Raw genomic sequence first — 9,096 nt, 5'->3', positions numbered from 1 at the left:
CCAAACGGAGCGACACAGGGGTCTGTTCTCTGCCTCCCCCGAGCCGCTCCCGGCAGTGCTCCCCGCGTTCTCTGCCTGCCCCAGTCCCGGGCTCATTCCTGGCCGTTCCCGGGGGATCGCGAGCGGATCCCGGCTCCCGGACCCCGTCCCGGCTGCAGTGCCGGCTCCCGCCGCGCGGGGGCGCTATCACTGGCGGACCGCGGCCCCCCCCGCGCCGCTCTGGCCCGCGGGCCCCTCTCGGTGGGTTTCCGGGCCGCGCTTCCGGTCGCGTGGCGGGCGGGGGGTACACGGGGGTGCGGGATTTGGGAGGCCCGGGGCGGGATATGGAGACGGGGGGGGACACAGGGGGGTATGGGGGCGCTGGGGGACGGTGGAGGGGCTGGCGGAGGCAGAGTATGGGGGGCTGGAGCGCTGGGAGGGTGCCGGGGGGGGGCAGTGAAGGGCTGGGGGCAGCGTGGGGTTCTGGACGGGAGGCTGGGGGAGGAAGGGTTGGCGGGCTGGGGGACGGTGTGGGGGGGCTTGAGATGCTGTGGGAGGGGGGAGTGAAGTAATGAAGGGCAGGATATGGGGCTGGGGGAGGCAGGTATGGGGGGGCTGGAGCGCTACTGGAGTGCGGGGGGGGCTTGGGATGCGGTGATGGGGTAGTGAAGGCCTGGGGGGCAGGGGATGGGGTGCAGGAGGGCCTTCAGTGGGGGACTGGGAGAGACAGGGTTTGGGGGCTGGAACACTGGAGGGGTGCGGGGGGGCTTGGGATGCGGTGTCGGGGGATGGTGAGGTACTGGGGGGCAGGGGATGGGGCTGGGGGAGGCAGGTATTGGGGGCTGGAAAGCTGGAGGGGATGCAGGGGTGCGGTGCTTGGGATTCAGTGGGGAGGTGGTGAGATACTGGGAGGTAGGGTGTGGGGTTCCGCGGAGGGGCTGGAGGAGGCAGGGTCTGGGGGGCTCGGGCAGCGCAGTGGGATTTGGGATGTAGTGTAGGGGATAGTAACGTACTGGGGGGCAGCATATGGGGTTCTGGGGGGACCTGCAGTGTAGGGGGGTCGGTAGGAGGGCTGGGGTGCTGTGCAAGGACAGCCCTGGGCTGCGGTTCCTCCCTGGGGGAGGTGTTGGAGCCCACAGCAGGGTGTGGGTGTGGGGCTGGGGCACAGAGTGAGGGGGCTTGAGGTGGTGGGGGAAGGCTGAGTTGGGCCCAGGGGGTGAGCTGTGCAGGGGGGAAGGGGCTGCAGGGTGTTCTCCAGGGCCAACAGCCAGACTGGACTGTTGTTTTTTCCTGTGAATTTCACAGAAGTTTTTCAGTCACAGGATTTCCTGCCGGGGCCTCCGAGAAGCCACAGCCCCTGATGGTGACATGGGTGGGTGTGTTGGCACCTGGTGCTGCCATTCCTGAGGAGAGGGAGGACCAGGTGAGTCGGGTGAGCCCCCTGTGTCCCTCCTGGGCAGGGGCAGAGGGTCTGTGGGCTGGGGAAGGGCTGCTGGGTGGTGGGGCCAGCGGGCCCAGCCTCGTCCCAGCCAGTCTGACCCGTGCCCGAGATCAGCTCCCAGGTGGGCTCCGTGCTGGGGCTCACCTGTGCAGTAACAGGTGTGAGCATTCATGAAGCATTTTGATGGTCATGTATGATACTGCATACAACATCTGCACCCCCTAATCCAGGGAAAAATGGGGTTTAGATTCTTTAGTGTATGCTGAGTCTTGTTTTGAAAGTCATGTAGTAAAATCAAACTGATACTCTCTCAGGTGTGGAAAACAGAACTTGGGTATGTTTGTTCAGACTTTTTTTTTTTTTTCACCTGATTTATCACTAGATAGTATTTGAGTTCCAAAACTTTGTTCCCCACTCAGTAGGAAACGGTGATAAGGTGGATTCTGTACTTGAGCAAATGTAAGGCTTTGTTGAAATTGTGTACTTTGCTCTCTTGTTACATGTTTGGTTTCTCTCCTGCAGCTTGGGGGGATTCAGCTGGGGTCAGCTCAGGGGAAGGGGAGAGGAGAAGGCCCTTGCTGGGAACCTGGCACCAGAGTGATCATTGCTTTGGCAAAAATTCCTTGCCCAAAATAAAAAGTGCTTTTCCTGCTTCTTGTTGCTGTCAGATGGGTGATCTGGCTCTGGTGAGCTGTTGGGAAGTGTTCATTGTAGAGATGCTACTGGGAAGGATTTTGTGGAGGGCTGAGGGTGGGATAATGCTTCAGTTAACACTGATCCAGAGGAGATGGGTCTGTGTAGGACAAAGGTCTCCGGCTGAACATCCTGGTTGTTTCTTTTCAGGTGGCTGGACCAGGAGATGGTTCTGCAGGATGGTGAGAGCTGCCCTTGCAGTTTGGTTTTACCTGTGTGGTCTTTTAGGAGGAATAGTTTGGATTGGAAGGGACCTTAAAGATCATGTAGTTCCAACCCCCCTTCCGTGGGCAGGGACACCTTTCACTCCTCCAGGTTGCTCCAAGCCTTGTTAAACCTGGCCTTGGGGACTTCCAGAGATGGGGCAGCCACAGCTGCTCTGGGCAACCTGTGCCAGGGCCTCTCCACCCTCTCAGTAAAGATTTTTTTCCTAACATTCAATCTTACCCTGCCCTCTGTCAGTTTGAAGCCATTCCCGTTGTCCTGTCACTCCAGGCTCTTGTAAAAAGTCCCTCTCCAGCTTTCCTGTAGTTACAGAAAGCAGATTAACCTAACTAGACGGTAAACATAAATAAAATCCATTTCTCAGAGCTGACTTTCTTCCTTTCTTCATATTTAATATTTCCTACTGTGCATGAATGAGAAGGATGCTTGACATGCTGCAGGTGTGTGTGCAGGCAGGCACAGAGCTGCTGCTGCACTGACACCTGTGGCCTGGGCCCGAGCAGTCACAGTGCCTCAGTCCTGCTTTGGGGAGCGGTAGGGGGAATTGGATCCTGCATTGAATTCGGGAGTGCTGCAGGATTTGGGAGCGTCTCCATGTGCCAAGCTCCCACCTCCACTAGAGGGTGTGGAACTCCGCAGAATCCTTGGCTTTCACTGCAACTGGAAAAGCGGGAGACTTTTTTTCCTTGCACAGACAGCGAGGCCATGGTGGGATTACATCCCTGCTCTGTGCCCTGGCAGCAGCCCAGGCTGCTGGTGCATTATTCAATTCCCAGCTGGGCTCTCTGGGTGCTCTGTGGGACAAGGCTGGCCCTGGACAGCCGGGAATTGCTCGTAGGCAGCGTCTGTGAGCAGGGGGAGGCAGGTCAGCCGAGGGTTTGATCAGTTCCCACCTCCAGTGTGGGTACCTGGGAGAGGCTGCTTGGAGGGAAAACTTGCACATGCCAAGTTCCCTTTCTTCCACCTGGGGATAGGTCCCAGCTCTGGGGCAGGGAGGCCACCAGGACCACCAGCGCCCTGAGCCTGCCTGGGAGATTCTCCATCCAAGGGGGTTGTTGCCAACGTGGTGATCCGGCTGAATGGGCACAGGTGAGAATTAACCCGGGGTCAAAGCTGAGCCATTTGGAGAGGGCAGTGCCAGCAGGGGAGGAAAGCAAGGCTTGTGGAGCTGTGCAGGGATGGTGTTTTCTCTGCTCATCCCTCTCCATGCCTGGCTTTTGCTGTGCCTGACAGTGTCCTGCAAGGCAGAGCAGAAGGAAAGGCCCCCCTGGGGCCGTGGTGGGTGGTGCAGCAGTGGTGCTCAGCACTTGCATCCTGGTGTGCTCATCCACGGCCAAGAGTGATTGTGGGAGGTAGGTCAGGGACTGACTGTGTCCTCTGGTGCCAGATCCTGGTACAAAGCCAGCTGTGGAGCCCCAGCCAGGGTCATAACCCAGCCAAGCAAATCCTCCATCAGCTGAGCATGAAATGGATATTTATGTGTGCAGCTCAAAAATAACAAGGAAGGAGGCAGAGGTGTTTGCATGGGCACTTGTGTTTTACCTGAACTGCAGGCAGGCCGAATCCCAAGTACTGGGGCTGGGCTGGGACCCAGTCAGACCCTGTGGAAAGGGAGCAGGTCCCCTGTGGGCAGGGCAGATGCCTGGGCTGCAGCAGGCAGCTGCCAAAGTAGGGCAAGTTGGTGAGCAATGGGGAAGAAAACCTCTTTGTCCTTCAGAGCACGTCCCAGTGAGTGCCTTGCTGTGGCTGTGGCCTCTTCCCTCCCACTAAGCCCTCAGCCCCCATAACCACGAGGCCACAGTGCTTTACTGGGTCAGTCCTTGAAAGCTGGCCAGGAACCAGCCCCACGCTGGGAGCCCAGCCCTGCTGCGAGGCTGCCTTCTGCTCTCTCCTCCTCTGCTCCTGGTTTCTGCTGAGGCTGGAAGAGCTGAGAGCTCTGTGCCTGGCTGGACCTTGAGCTGGGGCAGGAATTGGTTCACAGTGTCAGTGTGTTATGCAAAGGGTTGAACTTTGCATTGTTGGAAGAGGAAATGTCTGTACGTTAGCTCTGATCTGTGCAGGAATTGCGAGTGTGCAGATTTGGGGCTGTGGCCACTTCTGCTGGGTAAACAGCCAGAGAACTGCCTGGTTTCCACCTTTCCTCTCCCTCCATCACCTGCTGAGGTGGCTCTGACAGCTCTCTTAGAGTGTGACATCTGGGAATAGTGCTGGCAACCAGCAGTCCAGCCCAGATCCTTCCAGTCAGCATCACTCAGCTTTAGTGAAGGTTCACCTCTGCTAAGTGGCTGCTTTTATCTGCTCCCTCAGGAGCTGTTTTTAGGTCTGGCTGTAGCACTGCTCTTCCTTCAGCAGCAGATAAATTCCTGTGGTCTCTGCTGGAGGGAGGGCACAGGCTGCAGGAAGGTCACATCTGCTGTCTCACTGCTCTGACCCTGGGGAAGGACAAGGCTGGGCTGGGCACAGCCTGAGCATCCCTTGGGCTCTCAGCTCCCACCAGAGCCAGGATTGCCTGGCAGTGCCTGTCAATCACTGTGATGACGAAGGGAGGGAGCAATCAAAGAAACCTTAAGAATATATATTTTTAAGCCATAGCTAAGAACTCTGCCATGGCTTCAAGTTGAACCTTTCAGCCAGAGGTGAGCAGGCTTAATTTGACAGCTATTTCTTAAATATTTTAAAAGCTGCCTGGAATAAACTGAATGCTTCCGAGTAGTGACCTAAATTCCACTTGCTGTAAATTTCATTAGAAAGTGGATTTGTGTGCCTGCCAGGCCGCTTTGCAGCTTCATTGATCTGCCCAAACCATGTGCTGTGCAAGTGCCTTCCTCAGCAGATTTTTAAAGAACTCACTGCTGCATGCTGCTAGCCCGGAATGTGGCTTGTTTTCTTCCTTTTTTCTCCCCTCTTCCTCTTTTTTTATTTTTCCTTCCTGGTGCAAATGCATCATCTGTTTACTAATCACGTTGCATCATTAGCTGCACAGAGTCATCCCACCGGCTGTGTGGGCACGGTTATAGCAGCTGGGAAGGAAAATGTCACTCTCTTCAGCTCGCTTGATGTGCTTTGCTCTCAGATCCCCATCCCACGCTGTGGAGGCCAAAGACTTTCACAACCCTGGGAGCTGCCTGCAGCTCTCTGCTCTCCAGCAACGTCAGCTGTGGTTCTGACACCCCCTCGAAGAAGCCTCCCTTCCCTTCTGCTGTCCCCAAAGCGCTGTCTATCCCTGTGCAACCACGGCTTTGGATCTTGTGGAGAGGTGTGATGGTAGCACAGATGGTAGAGACTGAGACTTACTAGGGAAAAAATGCCTGGAGAGACGTGGGAACGCCAGACCTGTGGATGCAGGAGCAACATGTATCTCCCCAAGCCTGAGCAGGGTCACTCAGGTGATGTTGAGTTCCCTTCCTATAGCATGTTTGCAGCCCACGTGCCTGGGTTAAAGGTAGTGTGGGAGGGCTCCGTGTAGCACCCCAGGGACAGGGACTGTGCAAACCCACAGCTGCTCCTGTGCTGTCAGACACAGAGCAATTGTCTGGGTGGGATGAGTTAATGGGTGAGGAGAAAGCAATGTGTCTCTGTAGTCCTGTAGCTGGGTACTCAGCCCTACCAGACCCATTGGGAAACCTGGGCTGTCCCTGTGCCCCTGGCACTTCTGCTGTTTGTTCTGCATGGAGCTGATGCTCCTGTGGGGACCTCCAGCCTGGGGACAGGCCACGTATCAGCATGAAATCCATGCTTTTGAAGCCCCTATCCTGCATCCTTATGAGGAGGGGGCTCTCTTGGGCTCAGTTTTGGCAAGATACTGGCAAAGCAGATTCCAAGGAACAGCAGCCTTTCTGCTGCCTCCCCTTCCCCTTTGGCTGCCAGCACAGGTGATGCCCAGTGCTGGGACCCTGGCTGTCCTCTGCCCTGGGAGAGGTGCTGCTCCACCTCTGGCCTAGGACTGTGATTTATTTTGGGAAGTTAAGCTGAAGGTCTGAACAAAGAGGCCACAGCCCAGACCAGCAGAGTGGGCTGTCTTGGGGACAGGGCCTTGCTGGCTGCCAGAACCAGACTAGAGCTAAATTAATTTCCCATAAATCTGAAATGCTCTGCTGGTTTCCCAGCCTCTCAGCGTCTCTGCTGGAGCTGCCTGTTATTTATTTCCCCGAGGTCTGAGGAGATGTGCAGTAAGTTTTGCCAAGGTGATGACCCGGGTCCATTTCCTTCCTGCTGCCAAAACTCTAAACTTCTCCTTACTCGGGCCCCTGATGGGAGGTTTCTCTCCTGGCACTAAGTGGCTTCACCTGTCCCCAAACCTTGTCTGTCCCAGTTGCAGGAAAGACAGGGAGGAAGGAGAGCTGGAGGCAGGAGGTCTCCTGGCTCTCCCCTGTTTTGGTTTTGGGCAGTGTGGGTGGTTCAGCCCCTTCGAGGGGAGGCTCTGCAAGCTCACCTTGGCAGGTGAGCAGAGGCACTGGGGACTGTGCCAGCCTGGACATGACTGGGTGCTGGGATGGCCCTGGGAGCTTTCCCTGCCCAGCATGGGGAGGCTGGAGCAAGTGCAGCTCCGCTTCTCAGTGCCAAGGAAAGGGCTGGTCAGGGCGTAGCTGCCAGGGAAGTCGTATTTAAATATTGGGAGCATCACTAAAGCAGCTATTTCTCTCTGCAACCCATGATGGGGTTAAGTGAAAAATGAAATTTCTCTCTATCTCCTTCCTTGTGCTTTCTCATCTCCGCCAACGGAGTGAAGATGGGAGAGGATTTTTTCCCTATATTTAGCTTTGGAGAAATTGCTATAACTAATCGGCTTTAGGATTCTGGGTTCTCTCTTTTATTTTATCTTTTCCTGTTGCTAAGACCTTGTCATGTGGCTGTGGGCTGCGGCTCGCTGGCTGTCTCTGTTTGCTGGGCTTTCATGGAGTCAATTAATAACCCATAAAAATAACACCTCCAGCTGTTCCACTTGCAGCTGCCGGGCTGGAGTCTAATTACGGGGCCTTGGATCCCAAATCCTGCTTTGCATGTAAAAGTGCCAGTGAATAGGAAGAGGCAGAGGAGAAGGCAATGCAAAAAAAGAATGAGGTTTGGGGTCTATTTTTAGCCTTTTCAAGACAAATGTAAAAAGACCCTTAGGCTGCTTGTGTCCTGCTGAATCTGATCACATGCACAATGTTGTTCCCATGGCACAGCGCAGCAGCCAGGGTGGATTTGGGCTTATTTTTGGCAGTTAGCTTGCCTACATTTAAACCTCCTTCTGGGTTAGTTTGAGCAGTGCCGTGTTGTGGCTTACATCCACGTACTAATGGCTTTTTTGCAATCACCTCTGGTTCTCTGTGTGTTGCTGAATGTGCCAGTGCTGGATGTGGCCACAGCAGTGATGGGAAGGGAAGGCACACAGCTGCTCACTCAGTGCATCTCAGAGCGGTGGTAAAGGGGTGCCCAGGCTCCCTCAAAAAGTCCTTTCCTACTGATTGAGATATAAAATTAATTTAGCTGGGGCTCTGGTGGATAGGCAATGGTCTCTCTCCCATGTCATTCTGTCTATTGTGCACCCTTCTCTGCTTCCCGAGCTGGATGTGATCTCTGGGTGAACCTGCTGGGTTCTGGAGCCTGGGCTCTTGCCTCCGATGGGCCGGTGCTGCCTTGAGCCTCCCCACTGCCATATTCACCTGCTTCTTGCCTCCTCCTGGGTGCTCAAGACTCCTCCCTTTTCTTGCTCCCCACAGAAGTGGTGTGGCAAAGGCCCAGGAGGGCTCAGGTGCACAGGGGGTCTTGGCGAGGGGGCACAAACAAAGCATTGGGCTTGTCTCCAGTCTCTGTCCAGGGAGTTGTTCTGGGGCATATCGGCCCTTTCCATCACTGGGCTCTTGTTTAATTCAGACTCAGCCTGGTTGTGACCAAAAGCAAATCAAACAGCTGTTCATTAGCTAATGTCAAATACTTAGTGGTCACACATTGGTCTGTAGCCACCAGCTGGAAACCACAACTGCAAATAGGCTTCCTGTGCCAGAGACCATCCCCCTCATCAAACCAAGTTATTTTGAGACTGATATTGGAACCTGCCCTCAGAAAAAACTCTGACACCTCCCACTTGCACTGGGGTTGCAGAACCAGTGCTTGACTCAAAAGGCAACTCCACCTCTTCCCTGTCTGCTCAGGCTCCCCCTGACAGCTACCAGAACCAGGAGGTGTTAAACATCTCTCATCCCTAGGGAGATGGAGCCAAATTCTCAGGTTGGGTCCCTTCAGTGGAGCTCTGTTCAGCCTAGCAAAGGGATTGCAAACGTGGCTTTCCGTCACGCGGTACATTAGCCAAATTAATTCCAGGACAGTCAGCCAGTGGTGCTCGAGGCCGAGACAGATTAATGCTGCAGCCGTGTCAAAATCAGCAGAGCTGCTGCCTGCAACGTGCCAGCTCCCTGGACACAGCCAGCCTTCTGCTCAGCCATGCCCTCTGCCTCACACCTCTCCTGAGCGCTGAACCCGCTGGAATCAGTGACACAGACAATTCAATTGGAAGGAACATCTGTCTCTGAGCTGCGCTCCCATTCAGGCCACCGCCGCCGCTGCGAGTGGGTGACATTTTTTATGCGTCTCGCTTGCTTTCTTTAATCTCCCAAACACAGGCTCGCCTGTGGAGGCACAAGGAATGTTCCTCCCCCGTGAGAAGGGAAAAGGAATTAGCCAGCAGATTGAGCGTGTATAGCAAATAATGAGATTGCCTTGGATACAGGACCGGAATTCATGCAAAGAATGATGCTGATCGGAGAAGATAAGCA

At 55.2% G+C, this 9,096-nt stretch overlaps 1 long non-coding RNA gene and 1 other non-coding gene across 2 annotated transcripts; both read left to right on the top strand.

The window, feature by feature from the left end:
- The first annotated feature begins 244 nt into the window (after positions 1–244).
- Positions 245–2,439, top strand: LOC116796226. Its single transcript, XR_004360298.1, has 3 exons — positions 245–283; positions 1,302–1,402; positions 2,264–2,439. It is a non-coding gene; the product is annotated as an uncharacterized LOC116796226 (long non-coding RNA).
- On the top strand, positions 1,453–1,631 carry LOC116796481. The gene has a single exon (XR_004360382.1).
- Positions 2,440–9,096: the final 6,657 nt, after the last annotated feature.

The sequence above is a fragment of the Chiroxiphia lanceolata genome, chromosome 19 (genome assembly GCF_009829145.1).
Source record: "Chiroxiphia lanceolata isolate bChiLan1 chromosome 19, bChiLan1.pri, whole genome shotgun sequence".
In the NCBI taxonomy this organism is placed as follows: domain Eukaryota; kingdom Metazoa; phylum Chordata; class Aves; order Passeriformes; family Pipridae; genus Chiroxiphia; species Chiroxiphia lanceolata.
The sequence above is the reverse complement of the archived record's forward strand: the minus strand, read 5'-3'. Positions and strand labels throughout refer to the sequence as shown.